The 15945-nt window shown below is 45.7% G+C and overlaps 1 protein-coding gene across 5 annotated transcripts in view; it reads right to left on the bottom strand.

The window, feature by feature from the left end:
• The window catches only part of MSANTD3 (Myb/SANT DNA binding domain containing 3), a 37827-nt gene that overhangs the window by 16230 nt on the left and 5652 nt on the right, over positions 1–15945 (bottom strand). Inside the window, exon 1 of one of the 5 annotated variants that reach the window (XM_070795202.1) lies at positions 13742–13893. The exons of 1 other annotated variant lie outside the window; for it this stretch is intronic. The gene's annotated coding sequence lies outside the window, so the exon portion shown is untranslated. Of the gene's footprint in view, positions 1–732; positions 885–11155; positions 12481–13585; positions 13675–13741; positions 13894–15945 lie in introns of those variants that run through there. 3 more of the 5 variants (XM_070795204.1, XM_070795205.1, XM_070795203.1) reach the window with 3 other exon arrangements.

The raw sequence follows: 15945 nt of genomic DNA, 5'->3' as shown, positions 1-15945 counted from the left end.
AAACTCTGGGAGTTGATGGTGGACAGGGAGGCCTGGCGTGTTGCGGTTCATGGGGTTGCAAAGAGTCAGACACGACTGAGCGACTGAACTGAACTGAAGTGAAACATTAAGGAACTGATAATTCCTCAAATTCATGGTAGGCACCTTCTGAACTACACAGGTCTCTCAAAGTTTTGTTAAGCTGAAGATAAGAGAAGGCACTGAGTGACCTAATGTAACAGATAATATAAATACTACCAAGATTGTAGAATCATCCAAAATCACCCCAGAAGATCTGACATTTCCATCACTATGTTTGTGGCTGCAGATAGGTCCATGCTCTTAGAGGAACCTCAGTTTCTTTATCTTTAAAATAAGGACTTGGAGTCTGTGACTCTTAAGCTATAAGGGCCACTTTTAAAAGTGTACAGTTCCATGTAAATAATTAATATAATTTCAGAGGTGTAAAGGCCTGAACGCTTCAAAGATTGAGTCCAATGCCCCTCTTTTTTCTTACCCCTGGACATTTCATACAAATGGAATAATCTGTGACTTGCTTCTTTCACTTTGCATAATGTTTTCAAGGTCTGTGTACATTGTGGTGCATATCAATACTTCATTCTTTGTTATTGCCAAAGGATAGTCCATTTTATAGATATAGCACAGTCTATATCCTTTACTAATTAATGAATTTTTATTTTATTTATTTTTGGCCACACCGCATGACATTGGTGCTAGCGGTAAAGAACCCACCTGCCAATGCAGGAGACGTAGAGATGCAAGTTCAATTCCTCGGTCAGGAAGATCCTCTGGAGGAGGGCATGACAACCCACTCTAATAGTCTTGCCTGGAGAGTCCCACGGACAGAGGAGCCTGGCAGACTACAGTCCATCAGGTCACAAAGAGTCGGACACAACTTAGCACACATGCCCTTATCATTATTAGAATCTATATACCATAGATGAGCATATTAAAAAGCAGAGACATTACTTTGCCAACAAAGGTCCGTCTAGTCAAGGCTATGGTTTTCCCAGTGGTCATGTATGGATGTGAGAGTTGGACTATAAAAAAAGCTGAGCACCAAAGAATTGATGCTTTTGAACTGTGGTGTTGGAGAAGACTCTTGAGAGTCCCTTGGACTGCAAGGAGATCCAACCAGTCCATCCTAAAGGAGATCAGTCCTGGGTGTTCATTGGAAGGTCTGATGTTGAAGCTGAAACTCCAATACTTTGGCCACCTGATGTGAAGAGTTAACTCATTTGAAAAGACTCTGATGCTGGGAAAGATTGAGGGCAGGACAAGAAGGGGACGACAGAGGATGAGATGGCTGGATGGCATCACTGACTCAATGGACATGAGTCTGAGTGAACTCCAGGAGTTGGTGATGGACAGGGAGGCCTGGCGTGCTGTGGTTCATGGGGTTGCATAGAGTCGGACACGACCTAGTGACTGAACTGAACCATAGATTTTTATATTTTTAATAAATGTAAAAACATGCTATACCTTTTTATATTAAAAAAATTGTATATATGTAACATACATAGTGAAAATGATTACTACAATCAAGGTAAACAACATATCTCCTCACATAGTTACCTTCTATGTGGGTGATGAGACCACCTAAAATCTAGGCTCTCATCATGTTTCCAATATTCAATACAGCATTATTAGCTATAGTCTCATTCCTGTACCTTAGATCTCCAGATTGATTCATCCCACATAACTGCACCTTGTAGCCCCTTAATCAACATCTCCCCATCTTCCCCACTCCCCACTCCAGTCCCTGGTATGCACTGTTCTACTCTCTGCCTCTGTGAGTTCGAATCACCTGGTATTCTTAGTATCATTTCACAATTATCTCTTACTCAACTATGACTCCCTAGGTCATCTTGCCATCCTCCCCAGTGCTGAGCCAGCATCTTTTACACAATAGATGCTTAATAAATGTCTTATTCCACTGAGCCTATGTGTTCTATGACCACATACTCTCCCACATCTTTTATTCACAGAAAACTTCCTACAAAATTAATCTCTCAGATTCATCATGGCAAGAATGTCACTAAGCAACAGAGAATGCAGCAATAAAGCAAGCGGTGCATTGTCCTCTTTGTGGAAAGAGCTGATATGCCCCGTTCTCTTTATGTTCTTCAAGCCTCTGAGTTTTCAGAATAACAGACAAGTTTCAAGATACTGATGATGCAGTCCATTTAAAACTGACCAACCTGCTATGAAAAGAAATAGAAACTAACTTGAAACGAGCCGCACTGGCCAAAAATGGGACATCTGAATAACAGTGATGGGTACACTAAGATTCATCAAATTATTCTCTTGATCTTCATATTTGAAAAGTTCCACAGTTAGGGTGGAGGAGAAAGACTGTGGCTTGTAAGTTTTAAAACACTGACTTAAATTCACACCATTATACAAGTCAGCTCTTCACATACTATGCCTGGGGAGGGGTTACTGTAGTTTTTTATTTTTTAATATTTATTTGGCTGTGTTGGGTCCTAGTTGCAGTTCAGGGAATCCCCATTGCGTCAAACAGGATCTTTCGTTGCAGACTCTCTAGTTGTGGTATATGGGCTTAGTTGCTTTGAGGCACGTGAGATCTTAGTTCTCAGACTAGGGATTGAACCCGCATTCCCTGCATTGCAAGACAGATTCTTAACACTGGACCACCAGGGAAGTCCCAATTGCAGTTGAAATCTGTGAGACCTGAGTGTGGAGGGGACCTGGCCAGATCAGAGAACCTTTAAATAGAAGCCAAGGAAATGTGGGCTTAACATGAGGGCAATAGAACCTGGTCTGGGTTTCCCACCATGTACCACTTCCTCCCAAAAGTTAAGGTCAGTGTGATCAGTGTCTCCAGATACAAGGTGCCTGCCCTCACATTCATCAGAACACATCCACATCAAAAATCTAGAGCTTTAGACAAGCCAAAGGTGGTTTGGCCCTGAGGTCTTGGGCAAAGAGAAATGTTTAGTTGCTAAGTCGTGTCCGACTCTGCATCCCATGGACTGTAGCTTGCCAGGCTCCTCTGTCCATGGGAGGAGAATTTATCTTTGGAGACAAGTCCTGAACCCCTAAATTACTAGGCCTATGCTTCAGCCACGTGGCTCTAATATTCCTATGATGATCCATCCAATTCAGACCCCGTCTCCCCCAGAGGTCCAAAATTAATTTTCCCCTTCATCAATACTCTTATTTCCTATAAAGTAGCGTTCCCAAACTGAAATTTATTAACACGCACTCCTTACAATATATCTCTTCCTATAGTATCTCTATCTACCAAGATGTCTGTGTTCAATTTTATGTTCTATGGTTTATGTTTTATGTTCTATAGTTTTTATTATGAAATCAATAGGTATCCCAAATGTTCTTAACCTACGCACCACACTATATGAAGCCCACCCCAACTCTTCTGCCCCCAGATGTCTACCTTCCCCCATGCCCCTCTCTTTTTAAGAATCACTGCTATGAGGATTCGGAATCTGATTCCCAAATGAAAAAGGGATTGTTTGCTATTTCATTCTATTAAAGGTAATAATATCTTATACACAATATACATTTTCTTTCTAAATAAACCTCTTTTCCTATCCTTGATTATTTCTTCAAGATAAATTCCCAGGAGAGGAACAGTTGCCAAAAAAGATAAAAAACACTCAAGACTTGTTCCATCACTATCTGTCCTTCAGAAATGGTGTACCAACTGATATTCCCACTTCATTGACTTCTGCTGTTAACATTTTTTAAAAATCTGTGTCAATTGTGGAGATGAAAAATATGTCCCTTCATTGTTTAGTGATATATGAATTGCAGCTCCCAAGCAAATAGGCCACACTCTGCCTAACAAAGTCCCTGTGATACTTAGTGGAATTGAAACTACAGGGAATTAGTTCCAAGCACTTTAATAATTCCTCCTCACACAGTGTGCAGTACCACTAACTGCCACCCGGTGGTGGTGGGCTGGTGGGGATCTAAATTCATAAAGGATCTTAACCTAAGTGTGCCCAGTTTGGTCTCTAATAAGAGCAGTAATAACAATAGCAGATAACTGTTACTGAGGCTATACTGTAAGCATGACACTATACTAACTGCTTAATATGCACTATATCATTTAATCCTCCCCAAAATAGCCCTTGAGAGCATCATTTGTTACACTGCTAAAACCAAAAAACTATGAAAGTACCAGAAGAAATTACACAACTCTCTCAGAAGCAAATATTCAGAATTACCAACACCTGGGGACCATTAATAGCCTATTAACTAGACTGTTATTTAATTACTAGTTAAGTAAATCGAAAGTTACCAATTTACTTTGCCTAATTTTGTAGAACAGCAGGCCTCCCTTGGCCATGTGGTTGCATCCTGATGGGCTATAAAAGGATTCTGGTATGAGACAGAGTACCCCAAAGGTCCCCTATGGATTCCCAACAGTCTTCTGAAGTGGGCTATACAACCCCACTGACCAATTATTATTCCTGTTTCCCAGATCAGAAAAATGAGGCTGAGTAACTTGCCTGTGGTCACACAAATAGTAAGTAGCAGAACCAGGATTTAAACCCAGGTCTGACTCCATGCCCAGGCTGCTCTCTGCTCTACTTAGCCCACTTCTTTCAGACCTAGCGACAGCCTCTAGTGCCCCTGTCGAATTACTTGTCAATTAGCAATCTGTCAGCAGGGAAAGGTCCTCGGGCAGAGCAGCCTAGGAGCTGTCTGCCCATCTCCATTTGTTGGCTCCCCACTCCCCCTTTCTTTCAAACCTAGGGTCCCCAGTCCCCCACCCCCACCCAGGTGCCCTGCTCTCACTCTAACCAGGGAACTGAAATAGTGTCCACTGTTGATCTGCTAAGAATGTGTGTCTGAAAAGTAACTGTAGCAATAAAATGGAGCTTTAAAATGGTCACGCCTCAGGGAGACTGGATGCTGATGTTGCGCTGGGGCACCTGACTGACAGTCCTAAGTAAGCAAACACTTCCTGGAGAAAGAGATGTCCAGGCACAGCTTATTAGTAGAAAACACCGAGACTAGAAAGCACCTTCCAGCTTAAAACTGCTCAGGAATGTCCATAACTGGTTATATATGACAACATAACAAGCCTCTGCTGCATCAACTTTTATTAGAAACTGCCCCCAGCTCTACTCAGTATGGATCAAATTTTCCACCCATTGTTCTGCTAGACAGGGTGCAGATGCATAGCTGTAGGACAACAATCAGCCCAGAGACCCTCACATTGTGGGCCCTCAGCAAAATTTAACGAATCAATGTCTTCTGATGTAGGCATAAAACTGCCTACCATGCACAGAATGAATATCATATGTGATAAAATAATCAGTACACCAAAAGCTGCATGAAAGTAAAAATTGTCAAATAAAATAGAAAAATCCAAATATGATGGAAATTCCTCTTGGGCTAAGCAAAGACCCACAGACAGAACTAAATAAAATAGCAGGATTTCAATACTATAAAAGAACACAGAGGAAATAATCAGCACAATCCCCAAAACAATAACACTGACTAAACCACCAGAAGACTGTAATAAGTACATTTAATATCCACCTTAAAAATCCATCTGTTAGGGGACTAAATGTTTGGATTCAACCCATCCCCCTAAAAAAACTTATTTGTTGCAACGCTAACCCTCACAGTAACTGTATTTGGAGATAAGCTTTTAAGGAAGTAATTAAGATTGAATGAGAAAACAGGTCAAAAAGCAACAGTTAGAACTGAACATGGAACAACAAATGGACTGGTTCAAAATTGGGAAAGGAGGTGTATATTGTCAAGGCTGTATATTGTCACCCTGTTTATTTAACTTATATGCAGAGTACATCATGAGAAATGCTGGGCTGGATGAAGAACCACAAGCTGGAATCAACATTGCCAGGAGAAATATCAATAACCTCAGAAACACAGATGGTTCCACCCTTAAGGCAGAAATTGAAGAGGAACTAAAGAGCCTCTTAATGAAGGAGAAAGAGCAAAGTGAAAATGCTGACTTAAAACTCAACATTCAAAAAATGAAGATCATGGCATCCAGTCCATCACTTCATGGCATACAGATGGCGAAACAATGGAAACAGTGACAGATTTTATTTTGGGGGGCTCCAAAATCACTGCAGATGGTGACTGCAGCCATGAAATTAAAAGATGCTTGCTCCCTGGAAGAAAAGTTATGACAAACCTAAACAGTGTATTAAAAAGCAGAGACATTACTTTGCCAGCAAAGGTCCATCTAGTCAAAGCTATGGTTTTTCCAGTAGTCATGTATGCATGTGAGAGCTGGACCATAAAGAAGGCTGAGCACTGAAGAATTGATGCTTTTGAACTGTGGTGTTGGGGAAGACTCTTGAGAGTCCCTGGGACTGCAAGGAGATCAAGCCAGTCAATCCTAAAGAAAGTAAGTCCTGAATAGTCATTGGAAGGACTGATGCTGAAGCTGAAGCTCCAATGTTTTGGCCACCTGATGGGAAGAACAGACTCATTAGAAAAGACCTTGATGGTGGGAAAGATAGAAGGCAGGAGGAAAAGGGGAAGAGAGAGGACGAGATGACTGGATGGCATCACTGACTCAATGGACATGAGTTTAAGCAAGCTCCAGGAGATGGTAAAGGACAGGGAAGCCTGGCATGCTGTAGTCCATGGGGTCACAAAGAGTTGGACTGAATGACTGAATAACAACAACAGGATGGAATGAGGTCATAAGGGTGGAGTCCTGGCTCAAGAAGATTAGTGACCTAATAAGAAAAGACAAGAGAGCTCTTGTTTCCTGCCTCCCCAACCACCACCAATCCCTAGGTTACAAAGAGGTCGTGTGAGCACACAGAGATGGCAGCCACCGACAAGCCAAGAGAAGAGGCCTCAGAATGAAACCTACTTTACTGGCACCTTGATCTTGGACTTCCTAAGCTTCCAGAACTGTAAGAAATAAACTTTTGTTGTTTAAGCCTCCCCCTCCACCAGTCTGTGGTATTTTATTATGGCAGGCCAAGGTGACTAATACACCATCCAATAATATTCTAAGTCCACTAAGGATGAAACAAAGTCCTAAAATTTGGGCAAAGACTAGAGAAAGTTGGCCAGATTTGATCTCTACTGCCCTTTGTAGGAACCATGACCAAAAATCGTGACACTGAGACTTCAGACAGATGTTAGGATATGAACTACTGCTCTTAAAGTGAAGTGAAGACACTGGATGCAGAAAACCTGGGCTCAAATCTTAACTTTAGCACTCACTTAGCGGTGTGACTCTGGGCATGTCAATTAACCTCATGCTTCATCTGTAGTAAGAGTTAATACCCACTACTCTGCCTTAGTCCCCCTATATGACCGTCCTGCAATGGGAGTCAAGAAGCACAGACTAGATCTTCAATAAATTTTAGTTCTTTCCACCCCTCTCAGCCATACTGAACTGCTTCCAAAAGTAAAACAGTGGTCTAAATACAACATACACTCAAATACTTATTGGTTCTTCTATTCACTGGCAAAAAAAAAAAACAAAAAACCCGTCAACAGATATGTAATGAATTCCTGCCAAAGGCTCAGTACTGTCCTAGAATATGTGGCAGATACAAAGACAATCTGAACCAGAGAGCCTGGAAGGGCACTGGCATGCAGAAACTGACAACCAGAAGGACAGGCACACTGAAACTGAGACCTAAACAGGACCAAGCGCCCTGGGCATTCAGAAGAGGGAAGAGGTTAATGTGCACTCTTCATGAACCAGAGGACATTTGAGCTAGATCTTTTAAGAATGTATAGGATATGAACAGACAGCGCTGAAGGAGATCATACAGATAAATAATTGATAAGGAAGGGCCTGGATTCTGAGTAGCGGCGAGTTAATGGAAAGGAGGCGGTGCGTGCCAAGGGCTGTTTCAAAGTGAGAAATGACCAGGATGTGTGTGTGTCTACACTAGGGTGGGGGATCAAGAGAAAGCAGAGGCAAAGAGAATGCACGAGGACTAGATAAGCACCTGCGTGTGCAGGCACTGGACGGGGGAGGGGTATGTCTTAAGATTCAGGAGAAAACAAAACAAATTCAGGAGATCACGGTCCAATGAAGACACAATACAACACAGTGTACTGTGGATGGACTGGTAACAAGTGTGATAAGCACAGAGAAAGAAATGTGCCCAGGGATGTGACTCCAAGATTGGGGAGGACCTAGAATAAGGACCTTAACTCCCATCAGAACAGACTGGAATCAGAACTGCCATTAGAACAAAGCAGGGCAACTTTGGAGAGAAGGAAAGTATACAGAATTGGCGAGTGAGCTGCAGGAAATATGGCAGCCAATTCCCTGAAGGGGGTCCTGGCCATAGGTTATGGGTGATCAGTTTGTTCTAAAGCCTAGAAAGGCTATTTCCCATCCTGGTCTATTGACTGTCTCCTCTCTCAGCATCCCCCTAAACAATCTTTTTTAGAGAACAACATCGATCCTAACACGTTAAACTCACAAGGGACTTCAATCCACTCTTCTCACCTTACAGATGAGGAAACTGAGTCTCAGAGCGAGCTACAGGGGTTCCTAGAGGCCGAGGAGGGGCTAAAAGTGAAGCTTCATTATTTGTTTTCAACCCCTCCCCCCATATCTCTTCTCTGGAACCCTCTCACCATCAAGATGCCCTTTGGCTAGGTACCCTCAAGCCTTCCCCATTACCCCAACTGAAAACTCTGAGGCCACTGCCCTCAACTCTGACACTCACTCTGTGCCATCAGCCAAGTCCCCTTTCCTCCTGTTGATTCCTCATCTCTAAACTACCATGCATGTTCTCTAAAGCCCCATCCAGTGCTGTAGCCCACACTAACAATGCTGTTACAAGGGTTTTTCTGCAACCTAATTTCCATGGTCCTTTGCCAAAGACCCATAGATGGCATTTTCTGATTATTTATGAGGCTAGTGGGGCTACTAGCCAAAGAAAGAGAACACTGCAACAGAATAGAGCCAACTCAGCAGTTTAGGGAGGTTAGCCCAGGTTTAACTCTGTAGGTTATTTCTAAGTGAAATGTCTAAAGCAAGTGATGGACCCCTCCCTCACTACTGTAGCCCAAGCTCCTTGAAGAGCACCTGGAATACAGCAGGGAAATAAATACAGGGGAAATATATGTTGAAACTAACCTGCTCGCCATTTGCACTTTCTTTAACTAATTATATCTAGATGTCCCACGATCTTAAATTTCTCCTTTTATCAAGGATTTATCCTAACAAAAATCATTTTATGGCTTCATCTTATAAATACTGCTGTACTGTAAGCCAGATTTTTTTAATGCACTTATTTCTTTTTGGTTGCACTGGGTGTTTGTTGCTGCGTGAAGGCTCTCTCTAGCTGGAGTGAGCAGCGCCTACTGTCTAGTTGCGGTGCGTAGGCTTCTCATTGCAGGGGCTTCTCCTGTTGCAGAGAATGGGTTCTAGGCTCATGGGCTTCAGCAGTTGCAGCACAGGGTCTCATTAGTTGTGGCTCTCAGGCCCTAGAGCTCGCGAGGTTCAGGAGTTATGGCTCATTAGTTGCAGCTCACAGGCTCTAGAGCACAGGCTCAGTAGGTGTGGCCCATAGGCTTTAGTTGTCCGCAGCATATGAGATCTTCCTGGACCAGGGATCGAACCTGTGCCCCCTGCATTGGCAGGTGGATTCTTATCCACTGTACCACCAGGGAAGTTCCTGTACGTCAAATTTTTTTAAGAGCCTAGCTAGAACTATGATGCCTTCCTGATTTCATCTGACACAGTGCATGCTCACTCAGTCATGTCTGACTCTTTGCAACCCCGTGGACTCCAAACTGCCAGGCTCCTCTGCCCATGGGATTTCCTAGTCAAGAATACTGGTGTGGGTTGCCATTTCCTCCTCCATCTGTCACAGAGGTTAAGAATAATCAGACATTCCTGTTCCCGTGCACACCTTGCCATGTACCTGCTCTCAAGTGTTCAGACCTGTCTACTCAGGATGGCCACTCACCTGTGCCCTCTCCACCTTCTATCTTTCCTTTAGACGGTTTTCCAATCTATACCCAGCACTAAACTTGCTTCCTCTGGTGCTCTCCCTCCTCTTCTCCTTCACCACCCACTCCAGGTGGCCAAGTAACCGGGAAGTGTTTATTTTTACCATCTGTGTCTAAGTGTGACCGTGAGCAGAACCAGCCCTGTGTTTAAGCCTAGGGGCTCCCACCTCCTGTCCCCCACCCCCCTCATGGTTCCCTCTGCCAACCAGGGGAAGGTTCTTAAAGATCCTGACCCCTCCCCTGCCCTCCCGTCCCCTACAGCTCCATCCCAAACCATCTCCCCACACTATCCCAGTCTCCCTGAAATTCCCTTGGGATCATTATTCAAGTACCCTCCACAGAAAGTGCTTTTACAAAATGAAAGTCCCCATACTTAGGGGTTCCCGCTCCGGCCTGCTTCTCATCTGAGGACAATCTCCTCTTCAGCAACACTCACCACTTCAGCAACAACAGCTCTCAAGTCGCAGGGCCCAGGATCCCACGTATTTACCTTTTCCTTCAGACTCAGAATTACTCTGTACTAGTCTATCCATCGCCTCAGGGGGTCCCCTATCCAAGTATGAGCTCCTGTGGCTTGGAACTATATTTTATTTGTATCTTGAGCACATAGCTGATTCTTGGCATTTGATCGCAAGAAAGTAGGGATGTCAGGAAGAACCTCGCTCCAGCCCCATCCTCTCCCCTCAACACCACATACATTTCTAGTTGTCTCCTGGCCACCTCCATCTAGCTGTCCATTATGGGTACCTCAGAAACCTCCCAAAGTAAATGAATTATTCATTCCCAAACCTCCAATTTCTGATGATTTCAGCCACATGAACTCGGCTGAAAGCAGAAACCTCAGTGTGCTCTTCAATCCCATGGAACTACTCGTCAAGACCTGCTTCACATTTTACCTCTGTATCTCTTCTCTCCGCTCCCATCCTCATTGCCTGTGCCCATGGTGAGCCCTAGTCTCCCAAAATGACCTCCCAAACTTCCGGCCCCTCAAGGAATCTTCCTAAAACACAGTGATGATGCCACAGTCCTGTATGTAGACCTCTGGTCATAAAGTCCAAACTGCTCACAAGGCATCCAAGGCTTTTCCAGATCTGGCCCTGATTACAGTACCCGCTCCCCACCCACATCCCACAACACCCTTTCCCTGTATGTTTCAACCCAGCCAGACCAAACTCACCTTCATGCCCTTGAACTTGTTGTGTTCTCATGCCTCTGGACATGGGGCTTCCTCTGGCTGGAATACTTTACCCCAAAGGCCACCCAGGGCTTATCTTCATCCCTCAACGTCCAACTCTCACGAAATTTTTGTGAAGCCTTCCTTAACTAACATCCAGGCTATTATGTTGATTTTATTTATAATAGCTTCCTCCTAAAATGAGTTTGAGGCAGCTTAACAACTATGTACACACTGCAACTAGGTTGCGTTTTTTGTTTTTTGTTTTAAGAGAGAGACTATCAGGGCAAAGACAAGACAAAGGTAAAAAAAAAAATTAAGAGTTGGTGTTGCATTCAAAACCTCTATGATAACATCTCATCTTGTTAAATCTTGTTCAAGAGGCAGTTAGCCCTGAGTGTTCTATCCAGAGCTCATTGCCAGCTGTGGATAACTGCACTTCCCTTATTTTCTGTAGTTTGCTCATTGTGTCCGTCTCCTTCACTAGGCTGGGAAATCCCTAAGGGAAATGCATAATTTCTGACTTATCTCTGGATCCCCAGCATGAAGTATATGACTCAGCATAGGACTGGTGCTCGGGAGACAAGAGTTAAACAAATGTCACCATGGACGGGGGAAAGGTCCTAGTGCTTGTTGAGCTCCCTATCTGGCACTTGAAAAACCATCATTTAATCCTTGCAAAAAACTACATGGCTGAGAAATGGCAGACCTAGAACTCAAACATCCCATTATCTGTCTCTCCAAAGCACCTGCTCTTTTTACTAGGCACAGGGCTCCTACCTTCACCAATCTATGCGCCCAAACACCCTGTCCTTCAAGACTGGTTTTCAAACAACCCTTCTCCAAGAAGCTTTTCCTGCTCACTCAGGAGAAAAGTCAGCCTGAGTCGAGCCCCGACCTTCCACAACACTCAAGGAAGATGCAGTCACAAGCTGGGAGAAGAGGGGTACCTTCTGGGTACTCCAGCACTAGGGGGCTGGGTGGGTATTCTGCACATGGTGTTCTGGAGGCCTCAGTGCCCCTTCTACCCCCTGCCCCAGGGTACAGCACCTGGGCCTTCCTGCCTTTCTTTTTTCTTCAGGGTCCGGAATCTTTCCAGTTCTCCTCATTCCAAACTGAACCCCCAAATAATCTCCTCAGGCCCATTACTTATCCAACCAAGGGAGCTGTATCCAAACACACTCCTTCATTACATCAATTAGGTCTTTGTATTTTAAGCATCTTACCAATCTTTAGGGTTGGTGAGCATCCCAATCTCCTCAAACATATTAAAAGAATTTAAAGAATCATGAGAAGGGACCATGGTGCTTTAGGAGGCCCTGTCATCCGGCTCTCAACCCAGCTGATTACTTTTGGGGTGGCCTGGGAGTAAGAAGAGACAATCCATTGATCTTGCCCCTGGATCCTTCCCCCACCCCTCCCCCTCCCCTCCTTCCAGATAGGATGTCTGGTCTCTAAGGGCAGGATGAAATCTTGGTCCAGAAAACTGCTGGGTGGTCACAGGTCCCTCTCTCCACCCAGGGCTTTAGAATCCTCCATTTCCTCCTAGTCCACCCCTTGTCTCTCTGGCCCCAAACTCCTAGAGCAGTCCTCAGTCCTAACTCTGGAACTATGTTTTTTAATTAATACTCGACAATTTCCTTGGTAACACAACTGACTTATCTGACGCTGAAATGCACACCCCTGGCCCTGATATTATTTTACCTCCCGGTTTTAAATGTGTAATAAATATATCCCACAACTGCTCTAACATTGCAGGGACATCTGTAATCTTAAATGTGACCATGCCTAAGAAACACCCAATTTCCTTAATCAGAATAGGGAGGCTAAATTCTTTTCTATTTCCTACTCCTAAATAAAGATTACTAGTGCAATTTACAGTAGCTACATCACAGCGCCAGCATGATGATTTAATTAGATAACTCATGCCAACTGTTTGGTACCCAGGCCTGGTATGTAGAAAGTGCTCAATATGTATGATCATTTGCGTACCTCATCTCTCACAATAGCACCTGCGGGTAGGCATTACACCACGCACTCTCAGCCACCATCCCTCTCCCCCATCCCACCCTCATTTACAGGAGCTGCAGCCAGGGCTCGGAGTAAAGGCGCTTTCCCAAGGTCAGGCGGGCACCTCTGTGATGCTCGGCGCTCTGCCCCAGAATGAGGGACCCCTCCCCTCACAGCTCTGTAAGGGACACAAGGGGTCTTAAAGAAGACAAGTATGCAAAAGCGCGAGCACAGTGCCCGGCATACTGTGGGGACACTGAGATGGAGAGACGCCGGCACTGAGGGTCATCAGGTTTCTCCCCCACCCCCCCAAGCCGCTCCTCTGCCCTCGGAGTCCAGAGTCCCCAGACCCCGGGTACGTCGCTGAATCTCCCCGAGGTCCGCGCCCTGGGGCTTTGTACGCCGCAGGCCGGCCCCACTCACCGACTCCCATTGCGGCGCGCGGAGGTGGCCGTCGGGCCTGCGGGGCAGGGGTCGTGGCGCCTGGGCCGGAAGGGCGCCCTACCGGCCCCGCAGCCCCCGCACGCCTGGCCCGCGCCCCCGCCCCGCTGCGACCCGCCCGCCTGGGGAGCCTCCTACCTGCAGCGGCGGCGCAGCGGCAGCGGCGATCGGGGGAGGGGCCGGCGAGATGCGAGCGCGGGCGGCCTTGACTCCTCTCGCAGGCTGGGCGGCCGGGAGGGCCGCGGGCTCCGGAGCGCCGGGCGGCGGCGGCGCGCCCCCGGCCGGCCAGGCCCCGCCGCGCGCGCAGCGGCCACAAAGCCCGGGAGCCGCCGCCCCCTCGCGGGCCGCCCGCCGCCTGCGGGTCCGCAGGCGCCGAGGAGGGCGGGAGCGCGGCCCCGCGCAGTCCCCACCTCCCCGAGACGCGGTCGCTGACCTCCCCCGAGGTTTGAGGCGGGGTGCAGGGGGTCTCCCGCCTATCCACCCCTCTCCCTCCTGCCCGACATCCTTGTGCTGATTGAGTTCCGTCTTCCCACCTTGGCGGACGAGCTCCTGAAGGGCCTGAAAAACTGTTTCATTTCCATGAACAATAAAAGAATGCATTTGTCGCCAGGGACTTGGCGGCCATGGGCAGGAATCGGCTCAGTCCATGCCCCCCGTCTGACAAAGGCCCCCCTTTTCTTTCGGAACACCCTGCTACTTAAGTAGCCAACCCTCCTTTGCTGGGTTCATCACGGAGTTTTGCTTTATTTTTTAATTTGCGGGATGTGTCTCCCCCTAGGCTGTGCGCTCCCGGGGCAGAGACTGTTCCCTCTGCAGCCCAAACCTGGTTCAGACGCTGTGTGCTGAGTAAGTGGGAATTTTTGCACGAACAAATGAAGAATGCACAACAAATGCAGCTGTAGGACAAGGCACCTTTTATCGTGCCCCCGCAAGGACTCCAAGCTCGGAAGGGTGGAGAGGATTGAACTTTCTCTTGTTCTTATTACACGAGTGAAATACACATAACATAAAAATAACTTTAAAGTCAACAATACAGTGGCATTTATGACAATGCAGTGTAACGCAACCACACCATCTCTATCTAGTTCTGAAACAGATTCATCACTCCAAAAGGGAACCCCCTCCCCACACATTAAGCAGTCACTCCCTATCCGTTGGTATCCTCAACTCAGAGTACCCACTAATTTATTTTTTCTCTCTGAATTTGGCTATTCTGGACATTCCGTATAAATGGAATCATACAACAGGTAGTCTTTTGTGCCTGGCTTCTTTCATTTAGCACGAGGTTTTCAAGGTTCACCCTCCTTGTAGCGTGTGTCCTACTCCTTTCTATGACTAAATAATATTCCATTGTATGTATACCACAATGTGCTTATACATATATCTGTTGAGGGATGTTTGTGTTATTTCCACCCTCTGTGAATACTGCTGCTCTGAACGTGCCTATATCAATGTATTTGTCTATGTTTTCAGTTCTTTGGAGTATATACCTAGGAGTAGGATTGCTGGGTCATATGGTAATTCTGTTTAACTCTATGCTGCTGCTGCTAAGTCGCTTCAGTCGTGTCCAACTCTGTGCGACCCCATAGACAGCAGCCCACCAGGCTCCCCTGTCTCTGGGAGTCTCTATGAGGAACTGCCAAAAAAATTTCCCATAGTGGCTAAATGAATGATTTTACGTTCCCACCAGCAATATATGCAATGTATGAGGGTTCCAAATTTGCCATTACCTCACCAACACTTGCTATTTTTTTTTTTTAATTCCTTGGATATATGTGAGGCTATCCCCACCCTCCTAGCTCCCATGACCCACAGAGTCACCTTGCTCAGAAAGTGAGAGGCTGAGCCAGGTCTTTTGACTGCAAAGAAACACCCAAACACTTCTAGTGGTCAGAAGCACTAATAAAAATAAAGACCCTTCCTATAATATAGAGGTATACTCCCTGTTCATTATTTTAACAATAATCTTTCAGGTGTCCAAGTAGATCTGAAATTGTCCAGAGAACTTAGAAACTAAGACCACCCCTAGGGAGATGCTATCTGGAAACAAACTGTGTGACATCTGCCTCACTGGAACTCAAGGCAGTACAGTATAGTTCAGATACTGATATCTCAGAACTTCTGAAGTATGTTGATAGCTAATGACAATAATGTACCGAGATTTTTTAAATTGAGACTTCCCTGGAAAATTTTGTCATTGCTGAGTCACTAAGTTGTGTCCGATTCTTTCAGACCCCATGGGTTGCAGCACCCATGGCCAGGCTTCCCTGTCCCTCACTATCTCCCACAGTTTGCTCAAACTCATGTCTATCGAATCAGTGATGCCATCCAGCCATCTCATC

This window comes from Bos indicus, chromosome 8 (genome assembly GCF_029378745.1).
Source record: "Bos indicus isolate NIAB-ARS_2022 breed Sahiwal x Tharparkar chromosome 8, NIAB-ARS_B.indTharparkar_mat_pri_1.0, whole genome shotgun sequence".
NCBI classification, from domain to species: domain Eukaryota; kingdom Metazoa; phylum Chordata; class Mammalia; order Artiodactyla; family Bovidae; genus Bos; species Bos indicus.
This window is presented reverse-complemented; position numbering and strand designations above follow the sequence as displayed.